The 16102-nt window shown below is 34.3% G+C and overlaps 1 pseudogene; it reads left to right on the top strand.

The window, feature by feature from the left end:
- Positions 1 to 11008: 11008 nt before the first annotated feature.
- Positions 11009 to 13731, top strand: LOC137241235 (uncharacterized; annotated as a pseudogene).
- Positions 13732 to 16102: the final 2371 nt, after the last annotated feature.

Below are 16102 nucleotides of genomic sequence, written 5' to 3'. Positions count from 1 at the left end.
GTTTCCCAATTGTTTGTATGCGGTAGATGGCATCACTGATCCTCTTCACAACTCTGCACGGGCCTTCCCAACTGCACCAAATTTCGGATGGAACACCTTTCCGCCGGAGAGGGTTGTATAGCAGTGCCAAATCTCCCTCCCGGAAACCTTTCTAATTATTTTTCTTGTCGTACCTGTGTTTCATCTTCCTACTCATTACCCTGGGCCGTTACCTCACACCCTGTTGTTTGGCCAATGAATTACTTCATAGAGCTTGCGCTTGACGGATTGGCTCCGTATAATCAGTATCGTTCCCACGTTTCACAACAGTAGTGCACCCCGGCTTGAAACTAGCCTCGCATTTTATTCCGGGAAATTCGTTCCTTCATTTTTGTGCGTCCTTTTGGTTTTGTCAATGCCAGTGTTTCTCTCGCATGTACTTTTGATTTCGCTTTGTTTGGCCCATTCGATCCATCAACCTTTGCCTTTGACTTTGGTGGTCTTTGTCGAGTCTTCTCCACCAGTACTCGATTACTGCTGAACCCCTTTTCTAAACTGAGGCTAAGTGGCACATCCTGGTTCTTATAGCGTATAATCCTTCTCTGCATAAAGGTTGACCAGGGGTGACTCTAGAATGCGTTTGTTCGATATAGGTATCAAATGAAAGGTGTTAAAAGGGAGAGGGCCTTAGTTCTATAGGTGGACATCTTTTCGAGATAACGCCATAAAGGTGGACTAGGGGTGACTCTAGAATGCGTTTGTTCGATATAGGTATCAAATTAAAGGCACTAATAGGGTTTTAAAAGGGAGTGGCCTTTAGTTGTATATGTGAAAGCGTTTTCGAGATATCGACCAAAATGTGTTCCAGGGTGGCCCAGAACATCATCTGTCGGGTGCCGCTAATTTATTTATATATGTATGTAATACCACGAACAGTATTCCTGCCAAGATTTCAAGGGCTTTTGATTTCGCGCTGCAGAACTTTTTCATTTTCTTCTACTTAATATGGTAGGTGTCACACCCATTTTACAAAGCTTTTTCTAAAGTTATATTTTACGTCAATAAACCAATACAATTACCATGTTTCATCCCTTTTTTCGTATTTGGTAGACTTATGGCATTTTTTTAATTTTTCGTAATTTTCGATATCGAAAAAGTGGCCGTAGTTATAGTCGGATTTCGGCCATTTTTTACATCAAGATAAAGTGAGTTCAGATAAGTACGTTGACTAAGTTTAGAAAAGATATATCGGTTTTTGCTCAAGTTATCATGTTAACGGCCGAGCGGAAGGACAGACGATCGACTGTGTATAAAAACTGGGCGTGGCTTGAACCGATTTCGCCCATTTGTACAGAAAACGGTTACCGTCATAAAATCTATGCCCCTGCCAAATTTCAGAAGGATTGGTAAATTTTTGTTCGACTTATGGCATTAAAAGTATTCTACACAAACGAAATGAAAAAGGGTGGAGCCACGCCCATTTTTAAATGTTCTTTTATTTTTGTATTTTGTTGCACCATATCATTACTGGAGTTGAATGTTGACATAATTTACTTATATACAGTAAAGATATTAAATTTTTTGTTAAAATTTGACTTTAAAAAATTTTTTTTTTAAAAAGTGGGCGTGTTCTTTATCCGGTTTTGCTAATTTTTATTTAGCACATATATATATTAATAGTAGTAACGTTCCTGCCAAATTTCATCATGATATCTTCAACGACTGCCAAATTACATATTGCAAAACTTTTAAATTACCTTCTTTTAAAAGTGGGCGGTGCCACGCCCATTTTCCAAAATTTTACCAATTTTCTATTCTGCATCATAAGGTCAACCCCCTACCAGGGTTCATCGCCTTATCCGTCTTTGGCAATGAATTATCGCATTTTTTCGGTTTTTCGAAATTTTCGATATCGAAAAAGTGGGCGTTCATTTCAAATAGCGATCTGAGATGAGTGCCCACGAACCTACATATCAAATTTCATGAAGATACCTCAAAATTTAGCCAAGTTATCGTGTTAACGGACAGACGGGGATACGGACGTACATCAAATTTTTTCTCGATACTGATGATTTTGATATATAGAAGTCTATATCTATCTCGATTCCATTATACCTGTACAACCAATCGTTATCCAATCAAAGTTAATATACTCTGTGAGCTCTGCTCAATTGAGTATAAAAACCGTAGGTTATTTTTTTCAATATTGAATAGCAAATCATTAACTGTCAAAACAAAAAAACAAAAAAAATGGAAAGAAAAAATTTAAAATGAAAAAAGTTGTTCACGATCCGTAGCATGATGAAATTTATATTCAGGTGTTCTCATCCAGTTGACGTTTTCCCTTATTCTGATAAGTTCGGCATGCATAATTTAGAGGCCTTTGAATTCTACTACGATCGGAGTAGATTTTACTATAGGTTTAGAAATATAATAACTATGTAAGCCGCTACCAGAATATTTTAATACATAAACTTTGTATTCCCCAAAAGATTATAGACAAAAATTTTCAGGAAACTTAATAGTTTAAGGAAATTTGTAGGAAAAATTTAGCAATAAATATTTAGTACTTTTGTATACGTTTTGTGTGCAATATGAGCAGTGAAAAAAAAATTGCGCGAAAAATGTATTCACTTTTATAACGCAAATTCAAATTGGACTTTCAAAGCATTCACCAGAAATCCGGAGTACCGCATCTCTTGTCATTTAAATGTGTAATAAACATTTGACTGTCGAGAGCATGGTTAGCATTACCAGGTAAAACCATTTACTCTTCTTGGCGGCCATAATGGTTTTTTTGATTTTTAAAAAAATTTTAAAATCACTCTCTTAAACTTTGTGGAAATGCCAAACCAAAGTAAACACAAAAAAAATTGTTGGTTTGGCATTTAAATTTTTTTCAATGCCAAGGAAATAAAATGCTTATGAAATAAATGAAAAAATATTTCGAAAAGTTTTGAAATCGGTTTTTATGTATGTATGTATATGGCAAAAAAAATGAGTTACCAATATAATGGATGCCCCAACACGTGCTATTTTTGCAAAGGGAAAAAAGAAAATGCCTTACTTCTTAACCTCTTCTAATTAAGAATCGAATGTTGAAGACCACCCCTGTTGATTTTTCATTCATCCTTCTTCACTTGGTTGGTACGTCTTTAACCCTTAAATATACTGAAACTTCACTTTAGAAGAAATCACCAGTCTCAAGTGTCCTCGCTACTGCGGAAAAAAATGATTTTGGATATACTCTTTGGTTTGTTTTGGTCCTTTTCCTCGCGGTTGGACCATACATTTTTTAATTGGCGCCTAATCGTTTAGGAGATGCTGGTCGTTGCGTAACAAGTCACTTCAGCTAACCCTGTTTCGCGGTAACTGACGCCAACAGAGGATTGTCCCTCGGCATTACCTTGGTACCAAAAGTTCGTCCGAATTAGCAGATACATTTTTGGGTCGGCACAAAACATGTATTTAGGTGAGCCAATTCGTAGAAAAACGAATACACGATAAGTAGCCTTCGAATTGGATGGAAAGCTAGACCTTAATCTCCTCAGATATATATCAGACCAAATTGTAATTATTGGTAGATATGTAGCTCTTCCGTGCACCTTTGCGGTAAGTCGGGTTTTTCTTCTCGTTGCACAGACTCTGATACATTTCTAAACAATTTGTTGAAGAAAATTCCTCAGAAGAGGATCGTGGCCTGATGCTTCCTTTTGCGGGAACCACAATAAAATTCTTGAATTGAAAATTCTGGAATGCGATTTACTATTGAGATTTCTTATTTTCTGGTTATTTCCACCAATAAAAAATTCGGTTTTGGATAAAATATCATAATATTAATGTTAGAACGCAAAAATATATGGTAATTCTATACGACAGCATGACATTGGTAATACGCGTCCACAAATACCGAGAGGGGTGTCAAAAGACTCGTATTGACCTCGACAACAATAATCCGAAGGCGGAAAATAAAAATTTAAGATCGTTCAAAAGATATTAAAAATGACCCCGGAGTGCTCAGAAACCGAGGGTGGGATCCATAGTATTTTTGTGCAGAACACCTTCCTGCATTGGCGGCCTGTGGCCGTGCTTATAAAAAATTACCTTGGGTTGGTCCAACACCGGTTTGGAGACCAAAACTATATCCGCGGAAAACACCTATGTTCACAATTTTTTTTGTGGGTACCACAAAATCATCAAAATTACAACAACAACATGAACATTTTCAAAATTTCTTTTACACATATCTCTTGACATACCCAAAAATGTTTACCTCCGCTTTCGGATTCGCGATCCTGGATCCTTTGACACCCCTCTTTATAATTTTGGACGTGTATTAAGAGTGTCATGCTGTCGTATAGAATTACCAAATATATTACACTTTGTTATATTTTTGTTATGAAAACAACACCAAAATAAAACAATAAAAATGTGAGAGCAGTGAGAATTTCAAAATTTTTTTAAACGTCATTTCGGCTCTCATGGGTTTTACCTTGTAATATTTATACCATGATACAACTTGTTATCGATTTTGAGAAATTTCTATTTTGGTTGTCATAGAAACAAAAGTTTGTTTTGTCAATAACTTCATTGATTCGAAAACTCTGAAAAGCAGGCAAGCAAATACAAATTTCAGCAGAATTATTTATTTAAATTGTTTATATATTTTTATAATTGGTTTTGCTATTTTAAAGAGTTGATAATCAAAGTAGTGTAAGGATTGTATTCATCGTTTGGAAACCTTTAAACCGAAATCGAATATCAGATTTTTTTGAAACTTAAACCCATCATACAAACAGTTAAACTTTATGAACAGTTGCGTACGCATGAAATAATCAAATGTCCTTGTCAGTATTTACAGAGTAATTTGAAAAAATAGTGGAAGCCTATTTGCATATAAAACAAAATTTGATTTTCAGACAACTTCAAGGGCTATGGCGTTGAGACGGACAAGAATACCATGTATCGCACTTCCAATTCCGAACGTGGCTATTACGCCCCGAATGCCTACACAATACCAACACGTTACTTTCCGCTTTCACAGAAATTCTCTAATGAGCTTCATCACTGCGGCATGTATCGCAATTTTACACTTAACAGTCATTTATAGAAACTTATTTTTTAAAAAGATCAGCGGACTTGTTTTGTCCGCTTTATTTTCTTTATTAGTTCATTTTGCAATTAAGATTAGAACTGGTTACAATTATTTTCTTAACTTAAAATTACACCTACTATTGGCCTCGCGTCACGTTGCACTTACATGTGCCCTTATTCATCAATGCGGAAATTGGTCTTTCCGCTGACTGTTGTTTACCTGTTTGGTTCACCCATTTAAGTTACCAATTTAATAAACTGCTGATCAAGCGTCAGCAGTTATTGATTTTCGCACTTTACTTCCCTACAGCATTTGACTACTGCTATTATTAATCAAATATTTTACTATTTATAGTATATTATTGTGTTTTTATTTGTTTTAAATATTTGTACATATAGTATTTTGTATAAGAGATGTGTATTTTTTTATATATGTGACATTGACACCCTTACAACCACAGATCATAGCAACGAAAGCACCTCACACTTTCATATCCCTGCCACTGAAGCCCCAATACATGCTTCCAAGAACCAACTCTTCTTAATGATTGGAGACACTGATGGCTTTCATTCCAGTTACCGTTTCAAAGTTTCCATAGGCACACCGTTACAAAAGAAAGTTATTCTGACCAAGACATCATAGACATTTTTAAACGCTACCTCGACCCAGCACTCGTTAACGGACTGTATACCACAGAAAGTCTGATGGGAAAAATTCAGGAGATATTCCCTCTCCACTTCAGTAATCTTAAAATTCGTCATAGTCAAACACTACTTCAGGATATCGCATCAGAAACTGAATGGAACAAATAATCATTCAAGAACATCAACGAGCTCATAGAAATAGCCGTGAAAATAAGGCCCACATTCTACGAAAATTCTACTTCCCAAGCATGCATTCCAAAATTCAAAAGGCTGTTATTGTCCATTTGTCGAGCACACAAGTACGACAGACATCCAACAAAACCATAGATTCAGCCGACCTCCATTACACAGTCTCCAGGTGAAATAGTTCATGACGACATATACTCCACGGAAATTTATTCTTACAGCCATCGAAAAATTTTCTAAATATGCACAAGTGAAAGTGATACCTTCCAGATCAATAGAGCACATTAAGGACCCAATTAGAGAATTCATGATAGCCTTTGGAATACCAAAGCTTGGAATAATTGACAACGAAATCTCTGAATTCCGCCTCAATATCTTCCATACTCCGAGACCAAATGTCAATTTATATTTCATATTTATACCACCCCACCCTACAGAAGCACAAGTAGTGGACAGGTAGAAAGATTTCAAGAAAACTTTCCAAAATCATGAGATGCCTCAAAGCAAATCAAACGGTGATGACATTCGAGGAGCTTCTATTCAAATTAGTACAAGAATACAACTCCTCAATACATTCAACAACAAGAAATAGACCAATAGACATATTTTTGGGAAATAGAGCTTTTAGTGACCCACAAGAGCTGGAAAGACAAAGACAGGATAACATTGCCTTACTTAAGAAAAAACAAGAACTAGACCTCACATACCATAACAAAAATAGACAGGAGAACAAGGTCTTCTCATCGGGAGAAATCATTTATGTTAAAATAAATAAAAGACTAAGTTCGAAACTAACTCCAATGTATAAAAAGGATACGGTTTCTGAAAACCATAGGGCAACAGTCAAAACCGTATCAGGACGATCAATTCACAAGGCCCGAATAAAAAGTTAAGATTTTTCCCTCCTTCCTTTCAGGTAATAATGAACCACTACACATTTTTAATCTTTAGCATCATAATTACAATTTCCTCTTCGGACGTACAAATCTTAGACTATAGTAAATCGCAACTAGTAACGATAATATAATATATAATAACTTTAATAACTTAAACGAAAGTAATAATAAACAACAAATAATTAATGAATTATTTGAGAAACGAATAAATAACATAACCCACATAGTAAATAAGATGTAAAGTACCATTAAAAAAGATGAGGTTACTATAGTAGAAATTATAATAAATTTGCAAAGTATAATTAGATTAATTAAAGAAGAACTAATAAATATTAGATATGCCATCCAATGGGCAAAAGAAAATATTTTGAACTCCGTAATATTAAGTAAAGAAGAAATCCAATTGTCAATTGGTAAGTTAAAAGAAGAAAAATTACCTTTTAAAAATGTCGAAGAAGCATTAGGATTTGCCAAAGTAAATGTATTAAGTAACAAAATGAAAATTTTATATATGATAAAGATACCTCTAACATTGAAAGAAACATTTAAAAGGACTATTATAAGACCTGTAAAAAGGGTAAACAATGTTGTAATTAAAACTAACTACAAGGAAATTTTGAAAGGAAAAAATTAAATGAATTAATGATTTGAAAAGAAACTAATCTAGTAGATTTAAGTAATGATACATGTGTAGCTATAATAGTTAATATTTTAAACTCAATATGTTCCTCAACGAACGGCCACCACGTCCCCACGTTAGAAGAAATTAAACCAGGTGGAACGCACGTGATAATTTTTTATAATTCAACAATTAATAGCCAGACATTTGTTAATATTGAAGCAAGGCCAATAGAAGCCAACACTACAACCAACCCCATTAGAAAAAGACCACATAGAATACCTTTCGTTAGAAGCATTGAAAGATCTTCATATCAAAAATGCACAACAAATGAACTCCATTAAAAAGGCAACAATCTCTGTCGAAGGCCTAACAACGGCAGCAATTTTAACAATTACAATAATTCTTTTCCTCCTAAGGAAAAGATCAATAAAGATCCAATATGTTGAAAAAGAAATAACAAAGCCAGCGCAAACTTGCACGAGCCAGGAACCATACATAAATTTCAATAATTCTACTAATGATCGAGGACGATCATACTTAAAGGGGGAAGAGTTAACGCAACAGATAATAACAACTACAACAAAGGTTGGCCACTATCAACGGTCAACACCTCTGGACAAACAAATCAATAACTGCTGACGCTTCATCAGCATTTCACTAAAATTGGTAAATTAAATGGGTCAACCAAACAGGTAAATAACAGTCAGCGGAAAGATCAATTTCCGCATTGATGAATAAGGGCACATGTAAGTGCAACGTGACGTGAGGCCAATAGTAGGTGTAATTTTAAGTTAAGAAAATAATTGCAATCAGTTCTAGTCTTAATTGCAAAGTGAACTCAATAAAGAAAATAAAGCGGACAAAACAAGTCCGCTGATCTTTTTAAAAAATAAATTTCTATAAATGAAATTTTAACTTAAACACGATCCATTAAACTGTTAAGCGTGAAATGGCGATACATGCCGCAGTGATGAAGCTCATTAGAGAATTTCTGTGAAAGCGGAAAGTAACGTGTTGGTATTGTGTAGGCATTCGAGGCGTAATAGCCACGTTCGGAATTGGAAGTGCGATACATGGTATTCTTGTCCGTCTCAACGCCATAGCCCTTGAAGTTGTCTGAAAATGAAATTTTGTTTTATATGCAAATCGACTTCCACTATTTTTTCAAACTACTCTGCAAATACTCACAAGGACATTTGATTTTTTCACGCGTATGCAACTGTTCATAAAGTTTAGCTGTTTGTATGATGGGTTTACGTTTAAAAAATTTCTGATATTCGATTTCGGGATTAAAAGTTTCCAAACCATCAACACAATTCTTACACATCTTTGATTATCAGCTCTTTAAAATAGCAAGACCAATTATAAAAAAATATAAACAATTAAAATAAAAATTCCGTTGAAATTTGTATTTGCTTGCCTGCTTTTCAGAGTTTTCGAATCAATGAAGTTATTGACAAAACAAACTTTTGTTCTATGACAACCAAAATATAAATTTTTCAAAAATGATAACAAGTTGTATCGGTAGCATTATACGGTAAAATCATTTTTTTTTTCTGGTTATTATTGGCCCCCAGGGTCCAATTGTTGCGCCATCATCTCCATCATTCGGCTCAGCTGTTCGACATTATTATCATTTTGGTTGGTGTGGCTTTGAGGAGCATTAAGGCTGGTGCCGGCATTCGTTGATGGGGCGTTATGCGCCGGAACTACACCCCCTGGGCACCTATGTTTTCCCTATCAACCATTTCGAACAACAAATCGATCTTTTGGGAGAAGTTTTGGCTATTATCTAACTCGTTGAATGACACCCCGTTCGCGTCAGATACTCTGAGCGGGCGATCAGGGCCAAAAGATCCAAAAATCCGCGAGGCGCACCTAGTAAAATAGTCCATAGGGACAAAGTTAACGGGCCTTGGTCTTATTCCATCATGGTTACCCACAAATTACTTACCCAGATTGCGCATTCGTGAGTTCAAAATTGCTTCGTTCTGCGCATCTACGTCACAGTTGACTTGAGCGAACAGCTGATATTCTGTTTTTATTGCAAAATACAAGGGCATGTTTTTGTGTTAATTTATTCTATTTTAATTAATAATTAAATTGTTTAACTAAAATGTTTTTAAACGTAAATATGTTGGAAAAAAAATCAATACTATATGTTTGATAGCAAATTTTATTTAAATTATTTATTAGCGCTTCAAAAAATTATAGTTGAAACAAGAAAATTTTCCCATTGAATTAAAAATCAAAGGCAAAAATGCTTTCTCAAATTATTGACATGGATTGCTATGAAATATAAAAATTACAGTTTGAACAGCAAGTATCTGTAACAGCAAGTATCTGTAACATAAATGTATTGGAGAAAGGTATCGTTCTTATCGGTCAACTATAATTTTAACATATCTAAACAAATATTGCCGAAACTTCGGTCACAATTGACAACACTATATATGTATGTATAGATCCTGGTTTTGCTAAGCAAAATAATTTTAATTCGGTAATTCTTTACGACAGCATGACACTGCTAATACGTGTCAAAAAATAGAGGGAGGTGTCAAAAGACGCGTATTAATCTCGAGAATAATAATCTGAAGGCGGAAAAGAAAGTTTTATCTCTGTCCGGAGATATTTTCAGTTGAAGTTGGCGATTTTCATGTGGTTGTTGTAATGTTGTAGTACCCACAAAAATTGTGAACACAAGTGTTTTGTGCGGATATATTTTTGGTCTCCAAACCGGTGTTGGACCCACCCAGGGTAATTTTTTAGGTAATTCCTTACTTTATCTCACAACTGCTAAAACTCGTCCAAAAATATCGTGAGAGGTGTCAAAGGACGCGTTTTGATCTCAGGGCCACGAATCCGAAACGGAAATTCAAAATTTTATTTATGTCAAAAGATATTTTCAAAAAACCGAAAAATGGCCCTGGAGCGCTCCGAAACCGGGGGTGGGATCAATAGTAATTTTTCGCAGAACACCTTTCTGCATTGGCGGCCTTCGGCTCCGCTTATAAAAAATTACCCTGGTTGGGTCCAACACCGGTTTGGATACCAAAACTATATCCGCGCAAAACACTTTTATCCACAGATTTTTTGCGGGTATGACAAAATCATCAAAATTACAACAACCACATGAAAATTTTCAATTTTTTTTTTTGAAAATATCTCCGATAAGAAATAAGATTTCCACCTTCCGCTTACGGATTCGTGATCCTGGGTTCATAGCGCGTCTTTTGACACCTCTCCCGATATTTTTGGACGAGTTTTAGCAGTTGTGAGCTAAAGTAAAGAATTACCATTTTTTATAAGCGAGGCCGAAGGCCGCCAACGCAGAAAGGTGTTCCGCGCAAAAATACTATGGATACCACCCCAGGTTCGGAGGTACCCGCGGGTTTTTTTTTCGGGTTTTCGTTAATATCTTTTGAACGAGTTAAATTTTTATTTTCCGCCTTCGGATTATTAATACTGATGTCAAGACCCGTCGTTTGATACCTCTCTCGATACCACACGACGCGTATTAGTAGTGAAACATGAATCAGAAGATAATAATGTACCAGAGATACGGCACATAAATCGTGGGAATGCCATGCTTATGCTTAAAGCAATTGGCGTAAATGATCTAATTCACTATGACTTTTTAGATCCACCGCCACATGAAACGCTTGTCTTAGCTTTAGAACAATTATTCGCTTTGGGTGCTCTCAATCATCGTGAACTAACGAAATTGGGTAGACGTATGGCCGAATTTCCAGTTGTTCCAATGATCGGTAAAATGCTGTTTGCTAGTGAGAAGTAGGTAGTAGAAGTTTGGAAAAATTGCATTTCGAGTTTGAAATGTAACTAACCAATGCGTATAGTTTGATTTCATACTAGGAATTCCATACTTTGCAAACAGGATTATTAAATTTGAAATCCGTAATTTTATGTACAAATGTTCCGAAGAATTGGTATCAATTGCTGCGATGCTTTCTGTGAATAGTGCAATATTCTTTCGTCCAAAAGATAAAATCATATTCCGATACAGCTCGTAAGAACTTCAATCATACTCATATGCACTTGAGTTTGTTGCAAGTCTATAATCAATGGCTTGATACAGATTATAACACGCAGTGGTGCTAAATTATATTCAATATCGTTTATCAATTTAAAGAGGATTTAATAGCTGCAGTAAAGGAGCATCAGGTAAAATACAGCACAATTTGAAAAATTAAAAACTTAATATCCCATCTTTTCAGATTTTAATAGCTGTGGCTGGTTTTACAAATATTTTTTACACAACCTAGACGTGAAGCTGCCATGTGGGTTGAAGGGCCTATAGCTCAGAAATGGGCGAGGAATTGGGAAACGGAGTTGGCTAGAATACGATCACAAAATCGGTATGTGTTGTTCGATATCCAGCTTTTGCATGTGACTGTTCAGTCTACAGTGTCCTGTAAGAATAGCTGTTAGGATTCGTAGGTTATCTTTCGAGAGGCCTATTAATACCCTATACACTTTTAATAACCACTTTAATCGCAGAATTGAAGGACCATCCGATTAGCACCGGATCAATTTCATTTGGAAATGGGTGGAAGCAATAAGGGACGAGATCAACCGAAAATTGGCAAATAAAGTAAGTTCAATCTATGTGTATGCGTATGTGAAATTACTAAACTTGCATTTTATTGTAACAGCTTTTATTAAATTTGGGTCTCTGCATTGCGCTCAAAGATATCGTATCGCTTAAAGATTCAACAATCATACAGGGGAATGGCGCTTCCCATACATACATACCCTTGGATTTTTTGATGATATATTAATACCGCCATCTGCATTACATCATCCTTCCCGTTTCGAGGAAGCTGAACAAGCTTGGGTATAGGTATATCCACTAGAAGATGGTGGTAAGCATTATTTATTCATGGATATAGGAGAACCAATCAAATTTCGTGTTTTACGTGAAATTTTCGAAGAAAATTTACCAATTAGACCACCAAAAAACAAACACAACAATCAGGTTCAGCAGCGGGTGCATTCACCGGACAACCAGCATCTACACAACAAACAGAAATAAAGACTCCATACCGGATAGTGGTGTTTATAAAAAGATGCAGATATATTAATAATCATATCATGTATCAAACTTATTTTAGGTTGTTGTTATCAAACCCAAACATAGAACAATTCATTATTAATATAATTATTTAATTAAAACTTTCACAAATGTACGTATATCAAAGCACGGCTAAATGGTGATGAGCAATTTCTACGTCATCAAAAACAGCTGATCTTTTGTTTACATGCGCAATGCCCAATCTTCTTGTGTGATTTGTGTTCGTTACCAATGACAAACCGAAAATGCGTCGATAACAAACCAAAAAAGCCGATTCATAGTAGATGAATAGGCCGTTGTCGGTAATTGTTCTCTATAACAAACTCATAATAGTTCAATAACAGATCGATAACAATTACAAATGAAAACACTACGAAAACCAGCCGATCACAAATCGAAAACTTATTGATATCGTTTGTTACCGATGTGTTGTGAAATTGAAGTCTCTTCATTTGCTAGAAATTGCCATGCAAATAACCCGAAAAGTTCAAAACCTTATGATATGCTCTTACACTGGCCGCCTTTGCAACCGCAGGACAAAACGATAATGCAAAATGGTCTTTATTAGACTACTTTAAGGTATTTCACAATCTTTAAGGTATTTCCCAACTAATTGCAAGTTTAAAACAAACTGATTGATTCCTACTCAGCTTCCGCTCATTTTAAACTCTCTGACGTCTCGTTCACATAATTCTGGGCGTTTTTAGAATTTGCAGTCCACAGCCTCTCCCATCACCATATGCGCGTGTATATGTGAGTAATTATGATTGCATACTTTGTGAGTATCTCAGTTATATGCATGTGTTGTCCGCTGCTTGTATGTACATATGTGTAGACATAATGATTGATTTGTTTATGTTGATAGAAGGGACTGCTTAGTATTGGATTAGAGATGATAGTATCCCTTAGTGTTTTAGTGCCTTAGTGTATTTTCCACACAGATACACGATAGCGACAATAACAATGCATTAGATGGACTCAAAATGCTGCAAGCGGCCATACATCAGGATGAACATTTCAAGACGGTGGATCGCAATAATTTACAAAGCAATACCAGCGAAACTTGTATCATACATATCATTGGTAAATATAAATAAATAAAAACAATTAACAATGAATTTATAACATTAGAGCAGGTTTTATATATTTCAGAGGTTCTTGATGAGTTTTTGCAAATCGCAGACGATAATAAGGATGGCTACCTGCACTATCCGTAATATGTGAAGGCGGTCACAGCTTCGTCAGAAGGACAATAGAGCTAAATAAAAATGGAGATGTGATTGAAGATAAACATACTTATGTACAATAATCAATTTGTATGTGTGCGTGTGTGTGCAGAACAAATATTTAGTTCGGCATATTGCAAGAAGTTAACACGCTAAAACTTTGCCAAAAAAAATTTGATAATTTACAACAAAAATTTAGTAAACACTTATCTATGAATATGAATATAGATACACCTGTGAGCACAAACTTAGCAAAAAATATTTCAGACAATCTTTTTTCATTTCTTCTTCATTTATTTAGTTACGATAATTTTGGCAAAAAAAAATTGAATGAATTGTACAATGAAAATGTTGTAAACTACTTGCGAAAAAAATTGAAAATAGAAGAAATTTTTAGTATATTCAGAAACTTTAAAATATACAATTTCATCACAGAATTTGAAGTCCTTCGAAATTTCCATTGAATGTTTTTCGCAATACAAAAAAATATATTCGTATTAGTTTCTCTATAAAGTCTAAAACACCTTTTGGAAATATACGATCTAGAAAGTCAAAACCAGTTTGGGCGATTTTAGACTTGTACTTTTTTGATTGAGTACGAAACCACATACTGAAAAATATTCTTAGTAAACATTTTGAAATTTTCGGTATCGAAAATAACTTTTTAAAATTTCTTGAATTAAAATTTTTTTATCAGTTTACAAATTATTAAAGTTTTTCTAAGACTTTCGAAACAAATTTTTAAAAACTACCTCATTTACGAACTTTTTTCAACGTTTCTGAAATTAATTGACATAGTTTTCGTTATATATATTTAATTTTTTAACCATAGACTTAAGATTAACAATAAATTTCTAAAACTTTTGAATTTCCGAGTTTTTCGAGGGTTTCCGTTACACAATTTATTACACTTTATTTTAATTTTCGAAAAAGATTTTGTTTCCTTGAATCTCCGAGTTTTTTGCAAAACATTTGTTAAATTTTTCCAAAATGTTTTAAAAATTGATCAGGATCGTTTTAAATGATCGAAAAAGATTTCTAAAATTTCTTAATTCTTTCTTTTTTAACTACAGAAAAAAATTCTAAAAAAATTTTGAATTTTCGAGCTTTTTCGTAGGTGTTTAAAACTTTTTTGAAAGTGGTTAACAAAGTCGTCGCTATACATTTTATATTTTTTTTTTTACTATAGAAAAATATTTCTAAAAATTTTGGAATTTAAGAATTTTTTTCGAAGGTGTTTAAATCACTTTTGGAGGTTATAAACAGAGTTTCCGTTATACAATTTATCAAACGTTACATAAAATGTTTCAAAAGGTTTCTTAAATTGGTTGAGACACTAATACTATGTACAAACACATACGAAATTGGCAATTTATACCATTTGGGCAATTTATCACGCAATTTATCATATAATAAATTGTAATAATAAATTGCCAATTTAAAAAAAATTGTGTAATAACTTGTTTCAAACTGCAAATGCAACCTTGTAAAGTGTGTTTATTGAGTAGATTTAAACGTTAGTTACGCATGGCTCAACTGTATGGTTGGCTCAGCTCATCGGCTGATTTTATTTTATTTTTTTCATTTCACTGGAGTAGGGATTGTCAAAAGAAGAACATTCTTCCAACACACAAAAATATCAAAGTTTTATTGAAAAGTTTATTAAATATTTCTCAAATTTTCGAATTTTTTCGACTTTTGAATAAGTTCACAAAACTTTCGTTGTACAATTCTTTAAAAACTTTTCTAAGATTCTCGAACATTTTTTAGAAATATCTTGAACTTTTTAAAACTTGTTTCGAAAATGTGTTTGAATAAGTTCACTAAGTTTTCGTTACACAACTCGTTAATTGTTTTCCTAAAATTATTTCTAAATATTTTGTTTTTGCCTACTGATTTTTAAGATAGCGGGTTCGAATCGAAACCATTTCACAAAGTAGCACAAAATATTTTTGTTATACTGTTTATCATTCTGATTACATTAACGAACATTTTTTTGAAAAAGCTCTAAGCAGAGCTCACAGAGTATAATAACTTTGATTGCATAACGGTTGGTTGTACAGGTATAAAGGAATCGAGATAGATATAGACTTCCATATATCAAAATCATCAGTATCGAAAAAAAAATTGATTGAGCCATGTCCGTCCGTCCGTCCGTCCGCCCGTTAACACGATAACTTGAGTAAATTTTGAGGTATTTTGATGAAATTTGGTATGTAGGTTCCTGGGCACTCATCTCAGGTCGCTATTCAAAATGAATGATATCGGACTATAACCACGCCCACTTTTTCGATATCGAAAATTTCGAAAAATCGAAAAAGTGCGATAATTCATTACAAAACACGGATAAAGCGATGAAACT

The sequence above is a fragment of the Eurosta solidaginis genome, chromosome 1 (assembly GCF_040869045.1).
Source record: "Eurosta solidaginis isolate ZX-2024a chromosome 1, ASM4086904v1, whole genome shotgun sequence".
Taxonomy (NCBI): domain Eukaryota; kingdom Metazoa; phylum Arthropoda; class Insecta; order Diptera; family Tephritidae; genus Eurosta; species Eurosta solidaginis.
This window is presented reverse-complemented; position numbering and strand designations above follow the sequence as displayed.